The sequence below is a fragment of the Convolutriloba macropyga genome, unplaced genomic scaffold (assembly GCF_964194025.1).
Source record: "Convolutriloba macropyga unplaced genomic scaffold, txConMacr16.3 SCAFFOLD_1326, whole genome shotgun sequence".
NCBI classification, from domain to species: Eukaryota; Metazoa; Xenacoelomorpha; order Acoela; family Convolutidae; genus Convolutriloba; species Convolutriloba macropyga.
The window spans coordinates 22,184-30,574 of NW_027451862.1; positions in this window are offsets into that span (position 1 = coordinate 22,184).

Genomic DNA, 8,391 nt, shown 5'->3' on the forward strand with positions numbered 1-8,391 from the left:
GCTCAAGCTAGCTAGCTAGCTCAAGCTCAAGCTAGCTAGCTAGCTCAAGCTCAAGCTAGCTAGCTCAAGCTCAAGCTCAAGCTCAAGCTAGCTAGCTAGCTCAAGCTAGCTAGCTAGCTCAAGCTCAAGCTAGCTAGCTAGCTCAAGTTCAAGCTAGCTAGCTAGCTCAAGCTCAAGCTAGCTAGCTAGCTCAAGCTCAAGCTAGCTAGCTCAAGCTCAAGCTAGCTAGCTCAAGCTCAAGCTAGCTAGCTAGCTCAAGCTCAAGCTCAAGCTAGCTAGCTCAAGCTCAAGCTCAAGCTAGCTAGCTAGCTCAAGCTCAAGCTAGCTAGCTAGCTCAAGCTCAAGCTCAAGCTAGCTAGCTAGCTCAAGTTCAAGCTAGCTAGCTAGCTCAAGCTCAAGCTAGCTAGCTCAAGCTCAAGCTAGCTAGCTCAAGCTCAAGCCAGCTAGCTCAAGCTCAAGCTCAAGCTAGCTAGCTAGCTCAAGCACAAGCTAGCTAGCTAGCTCAATCTCAAGCTAGCTAGCTCAAGCTCAAGCTAGCTAGCTCAAGCTCAAGCTAGCTAGCTAGCTCAAGCTCAAGCTCAAGCTAGCTAGCTCAAGCTCAAGCTCAAGCTAGCTAGCTAGCTCAAGCTCAAGCTAGCTAGCTAGCTCAAGCTCAAGCTCAAGCTAGCTAGCTCAAGCTCAAGCTCAAGCTAGCTAGCTAGCTCAAGCTCAAGCTGGCTAGCTAGCTCAAGCTCAAGCTAGCTAGCTAGCTCAAGCTCAAGCTAGCTAGCTCAAGCTCAAGCTCAAGCTCAAGCTAGCTAGCTAGCTCAAGCTAGCTAGCTAGCTCAAGCTCAAGCTAGCTAGCTAGCTCAAGTTCAAGCTAGCTAGCTAGCTCAAGCTCAAGCTAGCTAGCTAGCTCAAGCTCAAGCTAGCTAGCTCAAGCTCAAGCTAGCTAGCTCAAGCTCAAGCTAGCTAGCTAGCTCAAGCTCAAGCTCAAGCTAGCTAGCTCAAGCTCAAGCTCAAGCTAGCTAGCTAGCTCAAGCTCAAGCTAGCTAGCTAGCTCAAGCTCAAGCTAGCTAGCTAGCTCAAGTTCAAGCTAGCTAGCTAGCTCAAGCTCAAGCTAGCTAGCTCAAGCTCAAGCTAGCTAGCTCAAACTCAAGCTAGCTAGCTAGCTCAAGTTCAAGCTAGCTAGCTAGCTCAAGCTCAAGCTAGCTAGCTAGCTCAAGCTCAAGCTAGCTAGCTCAAGCTCAAGCTAGCTAGCTCAAGCTCCAGCTAGCTAGCTAGCTCAAGCTCAAGCTCAAGCTAGCTAGCTCAAGCTCAAGCTCAAGCTAGCTAGCTAGCTCAAGCTCAAGCTAGCTAGCTAGCTCAAGCTCAAGCTAGCTAGCTAGCTCAAGTTCAAGCTAGCTAGCTAGCTCAAGCTCAAGCTAGCTAGCTCAAGCTCAAGCTAGCTAGCTCAAGCTCAAGCCAGCTAGCTCAAGCTCAAGCTCAAGCTAGCTAGCTAGCTCAAGCACAAGCTTGCTAGCTAGCTCAAGCTCAAGCTAGCTAGCTCAAGCTCAAGCTAGCTAGCTCAAGCTCAAGCTAGCTAGCTCAAGCTCAAGCTCAAGCTAGCTAGCTAGCTCAAGCACAAGCTTGCTAGCTAGCTCAAGCTCAAGCTAGCTAGCTCAAGCTCAAGCTAGCTAGCTCAAGCTCAAGCTAGCTAGCTAGCTCAAGCTCAAGCTCAAGCTAGCTAGCTCAAGCTCAAGCTCAAGCTAGCTAGCTGGCTCAAGCTCAAGCTAGCTAGCTAGCTCAAGCTCAAGCTAGCTAGCTAGCTCAAGCTCAAGTTAGCTAGCTCAAGCTCAAGCTCAAGCTAGCTAGCTAGCTCAAGCTAGCTAGCTAGCTCAAGCTCAAGCTAGCTAGCTAGCTCAAGTTCAAGCTAGCTAGCTAGCTCAAGCTCAAGCTAGCTAGCTAGCTCAAGCTCAAGCTAGCTAGCTCAAGCTCAAGCTAGCTAGCTCAAGCTCAAGCTAGCTAGCTAGCTCAAGCTCAAGCTCAAGCTAGCTAGCTCAAGCTCAAGCTCAAGCTAGCTAGCTAGCTCAAGCTCAAGCTAGCTAGCTAGCTCAAGCTCAAGCTAGCTAGCTAGCTCAAGTTCAAGCTAGCTAGCTAGCTCAAGCTCAAGCTAGCTAGCTCAAGCTCAAGCTAGCTAGCTCAAGCTCAAGCCAGCTAGCTCAAGCTCAAGCTCAAGCTAGCTAGCTAGCTCAAGCACAAGCTAGCTAGCTAGCTCAAGCTCAAGCTAGCTAGCTCAAGCTCAAGCTAGCTAGCTCAAGCTCAAGCTAGCTAGCTAGCTCAAGCTCAAGCTCAAGCTAGCTAGCTCAAGCTCAAGCTCAAGCTAGCTAGCTAGCTCAAGCTCAAGCTAGCTAGCTAGCTCAAGCTCAAGCTAGCTAGCTCAAGCTCAAGCTCAAGCTAGCTAGCTAGCTCAAGCTCAAGCTAGCTAGCTAGCTCAAGCTCAAGCTAGCTAGCTAGCTCAAGCTCAAGCTAGCTAGCTCAAGCTCAAGCTCAAGCTCAAGCTAGCTAGCTAGCTCAAGCTAGCTAGCTAGCTCAAGCTCAAGCTAGCTAGCTAGCTCAAGTTCAAGCTAGCTAGCTAGCTCAAGCTCAAGCTAGCTAGCTAGCTCAAGCTCAAGCTAGCTAGCTCAAGCTCAAGCTAGCTAGCTCAAGCTCAAGCTAGCTAGCTAGCTCAAGCTCAAGCTCAAGCTAGCTAGCTCAAGCTCAAGCTCAAGCTAGCTAGCTAGCTCAAGCTCAAGCTAGCTAGCTAGCTCAAGCTCAAGCTAGCTAGCTAGCTCAAGTTCAAGCTAGCTAGCTAGCTCAAGCTCAAGCTAGCTAGCTCAAGCTCAAGCTAGCTAGCTCAAACTCAAGCTAGCTAGCTAGCTCAAGTTCAAGCTAGCTAGCTAGCTCAAGCTCAAGCTAGCTAGCTAGCTCAAGCTCAAGCTAGCTAGCTCAAGCTCAAGCTAGCTAGCTCAAGCTCAAGCTAGCTAGCTAGCTCAAGCTCAAGCTCAAGCTAGCTAGCTCAAGCTCAAGCTCAAGCTAGCTAGCTAGCTCAAGCTCAAGCTAGCTAGCTAGCTCAAGCTCAAGCTAGCTAGCTAGCTCAAGTTCAAGCTAGCTAGCTAGCTCAAGCTCAAGCTAGCTAGCTCAAGCTCAAGCTAGCTAGCTCAAGCTCAAGCCAGCTAGCTCAAGCTCAAGCTCAAGCTAGCTAGCTAGCTCAAGCACAAGCTTGCTAGCTAGCTCAAGCTCAAGCTAGCTAGCTCAAGCTCAAGCTAGCTAGCTCAAGCTCAAGCTAGCTAGCTCAAGCTCAAGCTCAAGCTAGCTAGCTAGCTCAAGCACAAGCTTGCTAGCTAGCTCAAGCTCAAGCTAGCTAGCTCAAGCTCAAGCTAGCTAGCTCAAGCTCAAGCTAGCTAGCTAGCTCAAGCTCAAGCTCAAGCTAGCTAGCTCAAGCTCAAGCTCAAGCTAGCTAGCTAGCTCAAGCTCAAGCTAGCTAGCTAGCTCAAGCTCAAGCTAGCTAGCTAGCTCAAGCTCAAGCTAGCTAGCTCAAGCTCAAGCTCAAGCTAGCTAGCTAGCTCAAGCTAGCTAGCTAGCTCAAGCTCAAGCTAGCTAGCTAGCTCAAGTTCAAGCTAGCTAGCTAGCTCAAGCTCAAGCTAGCTAGCTAGCTCAAGCTCAAGCTATCTAGCTCAAGCTCAAGCTAGCTAGCTCAAGCTCAAGCTAGCTAGCTAGCTCAAGCTCAAGCTCAAGCTAGCTAGCTCAAGCTCAAGCTCAAGCTAGCTAGCTAGCTCAAGCTCAAGCTAGCTAGCTAGCTCAAGCTCAAGCTAGCTAGCTAGCTCAAGTTCAAGCTAGCTAGCTAGCTCAAGCTCAAGCTAGCTAGCTCAAGCTCAAGCTAGCTAGCTCAAGCTCAAGCCAGCTAGCTCAAGCTCAAGCTCAAGCTAGCTAGCTAGCTCAAGCTCAAGCTCAAGCTCAAGCTAGCTAGCTAGCTCAAGTTCAAGCTAGCTAGCTAGCTCAAGCTCAAGCTAGCTAGCTCAAGCTCAAGCTAGCTAGCTCAAGCTCAAGCCAGCTAGCTCAAGCTCAAGCTCAAGCTAGCTAGCTAGCTCAAGCTCAAGCTAGCTAGCTCAAGCTCAAGCTAGCTAGCTAGCTAGCTCAAGCTCAAGCTCAAGCTAGCTAGCTCAAGCTCAAGCTCAAGCTAGCTAGCTCAAGCTCAAGCTCAAGCTAGCTAGCTCAAGCTCAAGCTCAAGCTAGCTAGCTCAAGCCCAAGCTCAAGCTAGCTAGCTAGCTCAAGCTCAAGCTAGCTAGCTCAAGCTCAAGCTCAAGCTCAAGCTAGCTAGCTAGCTAGCTCAAGCTCAAGCTCAAGCTAGCTAGCTAGCTCAAGCTCAAGCTAGCTAGCTCAAGCTCAAGCTAGCTAGCTAGCTCAAGTTCAAGCTAGCTAGCTAGCTCAAGCTCAAGCTAGCTAGCTAGCTCAAGCTCAAGCTAGCTAGCTCAAGCTCAAGCTAGCTAGCTCAAGCTCAAGCTAGCTAGCTAGCTCAAGCTCAAGCTCAAGCTAGCTAGCTCAAGCTCAAGCTCAAGCTAGCTAGCTAGCTCAAGCTCAAGCTAGCTAGCTAGCTCAAGCTCAAGCTAGCTAGCTAGCTCAAGTTCAAGCTAGCTAGCTAGCTCAAGCTCAAGCTAGCTAGCTCAAGCTCAAGCTAGCTAGCTCAAACTCAAGCTAGCTAGCTAGCTCAAGTTCAAGCTAGCTAGCTAGCTCAAGCTCAAGCTAGCTAGCTAGCTCAAGCTCAAGCTAGCTAGCTCAAGCTCAAGCTAGCTAGCTCAAGCTCAAGCTAGCTAGCTAGCTCAAGCTCAAGCTCAAGCTAGCTAGCTCAAGCTCAAGCTCAAGCTAGCTAGCTAGCTCAAGCTCAAGCTAGCTAGCTAGCTCAAGCTCAAGCTAGCTAGCTAGCTCAAGTTCAAGCTAGCTAGCTAGGTCAAGCTCAAGCTAGCTAGCTCAAGCTCAAGCTAGCTAGCTCAAGCTCAAGCCAGCTAGCTCAAGCTCAAGCTCAAGCTAGCTAGCTAGCTCAAGCACAAGCTTGCTAGCTAGCTCAAGCTCAAGCTAGCTAGCTCAAGCTCAAGCTAGCTAGCTCAAGCTCAAGCTAGCTAGCTCAAGCTCAAGCTCAAGCTAGCTAGCTAGCTCAAGCACAAGCTTGCTAGCTAGCTCAAGCTCAAGCTAGCTAGCTCAAGCTCAAGCTAGCTAGCTCAAGCTCAAGCTAGCTAGCTAGCTCAAGCTCAAGCTCAAGCTAGCTAGCTCAAGCTCAAGCTCAAGCTAGCTAGCTAGCTCAAGCTCAAGCTAGCTAGCTAGCTCAAGCTCAAGCTAGCTAGCTAGCTCAAGCTCAAGCTAGCTAGCTCAAGCTCAAGCTCAAGCTAGCTAGCTAGCTCAAGCTAGCTAGCTAGCTCAAGCTCAAGCTAGCTAGCTAGCTCAAGTTCAAGCTAGCTAGCTAGCTCAAGCTCAAGCTAGCTAGCTAGCTCAAGCTCAAGCTAGCTAGCTCAAGCTCAAGCTAGCTAGCTCAAGCTCAAGCTAGCTAGCTAGCTCAAGCTCAAGCTCAAGCTAGCTAGCTCAAGCTCAAGCTCAAGCTAGCTAGCTAGCTCAAGCTCAAGCTAGCTAGCTAGCTCAAGCTCAAGCTAGCTAGCTAGCTCAAGTTCAAGCTAGCTAGCTAGCTCAAGCTCAAGCTAGCTAGCTCAAGCTCAAGCTAGCTAGCTCAAGCTCAAGCCAGCTAGCTCAAGCTCAAGCTCAAGCTAGCTAGCTAGCTCAAGCTCAAGCTCAAGCTAGCTAGCTAGCTCAAGTTCAAGCTAGCTAGCTAGCTCAAGCTCAAGCTAGCTAGCTCAAGCTCAAGCTAGCTAGCTCAAGCTCAAGCCAGCTAGCTCAAGCTCAATCTCAAGCTAGCTAGCTAGCTCAAGCTCAAGCTAGCTAGCTCAAGCTCAAGCTAGCTAGCTAGCTAGCTCAAGCTCAAGCTCAAGCTAGCTAGCTCAAGCTCAAGCTCAAGCTAGCTAGCTCAAGCTCAAGCTCAAGCTAGCTAGCTCAAGCTCAAGCTCAAGCTAGCTAGCTCAAGCTCAAGCTCAAGCTAGCTAGCTAGCTCAAGCTCAAGCTAGCTAGCTCAAGCTCAAGCTCAAGCTCAAGCTAGCTAGCTAGCTAGCTCAAGCTCAAGCTCAAGCTAGCTAGCTAGCTCAAGCTCAAGCTAGCTAGCTCAAGCTCAAGCCAGCTAGCTCAAGCTCAAGCTCAAGCTAGCTAGCTAGCTCAAGCTCAAGCTAGCTAGCTCAAGCTCAAGCCAGCTAGCTCAAGCTCAAGCTCAAGCTCAAGCTAGCTAGCTAGCTCAAGCTCAAGCTAGATAGCTAGCTCAAGCTAGCTAGCTAGCTCAAGCTCAAGCTCAAGCTAGCTAGCTAGCTAGCTCAAGCTCAAGCTAGCTAGCTCAAGCTCAAGCCAGCTAGCTCAAGCTCAAGCTCAAGCTAGCTAGCTAGCTCAAGCTCAAGCTAGCTAGCTCAAGCTCAAGCTCAAGCGAGCTAGCTAGCTCAAGCTCAAGCTAGCTAGCTAGCTCAAGCTCAAGCTAGCTAACTCAAGCTAACTCAGCTAGCTCAAGCTAACTCAAGCTAGCTAAAGCTAACTCAAGCTAACTCAAGCTAACTCAAGCTAACTCAAGCTAGCTAAAGCTAACTCAAGCTAACTCAAGCTAACCCGAGCTAACTCAAGCTAGCTCAAGCTAACCCAAGCTAGCTAAAGCTAACTCAAGCTAACTCAAGCTAATTCAAGCTAACTCAAGCTAACTCAAGCTAACTCAAGCTAACTCAAGCTAGCTAAAGCTAACTCAAGCTAACTCAAGCTAACTCAAGCTAACCCGAGCTAACTCAAGCTAACTGAAGGTAGCTAAAGCTAGTTCAAGCTAACTCAAGCTAGCTAAAGCTAAGACAAGCTAACTCAAGCTAACTCAAGCTAACTCAAGCTAACTCAAGCTAACTCAAGCTAGTTCAAGCTAACTCAAGCTAACTCAAGCTAACTCAAGCTAGCTAAAGCTAACTCAAGCTAACTCAAGCTAACTCAAGCTAACCCGAGCTAACTCAAGCTAACTCAAGGTAGCTAAAGCTAGTTCAAGCTAACTCAAGCTAGCTAAAGCTAAGACAAGCTAACTCAAGCTAACTCAAGCTAACTCAAGCTAACTCAAGCTAACTCAAGCTAGTTCAAGCTAACTCAAGCTAGCTAAAGCTAACTCAAGCTAACTCAAGCTAACTCAAGCTAGCTCAAGCTAACTCAAGCTAGTTCAAGCTAACTCAAGCTAGCTAAAGCTAACTCAAGCTAACTCAAGCTAACTCAAGCTAACTCAAGCTAGCTAAAGCTAACTCAAGCTAACTCAAGCTAACCCGAGCTAACTCAAGCTAGCTCAAGCTAACCCAAGCTAGCTAAAGCTAACTCAAGCTAACTCAAGCTAATTCAAGCTAACTCAAGCTAACTCAAGCTAACTCAAGCTAACTCAAGCTAGCTAAAGCTAACTCAAGCTAACTCAAGCTAACTCAAGCTAACCCGAGCTAACTCAAGCTAACTCAAGGTAGCTAAAGCTAGTTCAAGCTAACTCAAGCTAGCTAAAGCTAAGACAAGCTAACTCAAGCTAACTCAAGCTAACTCAAGCTAACTCAAGCTAACTCAAGCTAACTCAAGCTAGCTAAAGCTAACTCAAGCTAACTCAAGCTAACTCAAGCTAACCCGAGCTAACTCAAGCTAACTCAAGGTAGCTAAAGCTAGTTCAAGCTAACTCAAGCTAGCTAAAGCTAAGACAAGCTAACTCAAGCTAACTCAAGCTAACTCAAGCTAACTCAAGCTAACTAAAGCTAGTTCAAGCTAACTCAAGCTAGCTAAAGCTAACTCAAGCTAACTCAAGCTAACTCAAGCTAGCTCAAGCTAACTCAAGCTAGTTCAAGCTAACTCAAGCTAGCTAAAGCTAACTCAAGCTAACTCAAGCTAACTCAAGCTAACTCAAGCTAGCTAAAGCTAACTCAAGCTAACTCAAGCTAACCCGAGCTAACTCAAGCTAGCTCAAGCTAACCCAAGCTAGCTAAAGCTAACTCAAGCTAACTCAAGCTAATTCAAGCTAACTCAAGCTAACTCAAGCTAACTCAAGCTAACTCAAGCTAGCTAAAGCTAACTCAAGCTAACTCAAGCTAACTCAAGCTAACCCGAGCTAACTCAAGCTAACTCAAGGTAGCTAAAGCTAGTTCAAGCTAACTCAAGCTAGCTAAAGCTAAGACAAGCTAACTCAAGCTAACTCAAGCTAACTCAAGCTAACTCAAGCTAACTCAAGCTAACTCAAGCTAGTTCAAGCTAACTCAAGCTAACTCAAGCTAACTCAAGCTAGCTAAAGCTAACTCAAGCTAACTCAAGCTAACTCAAGC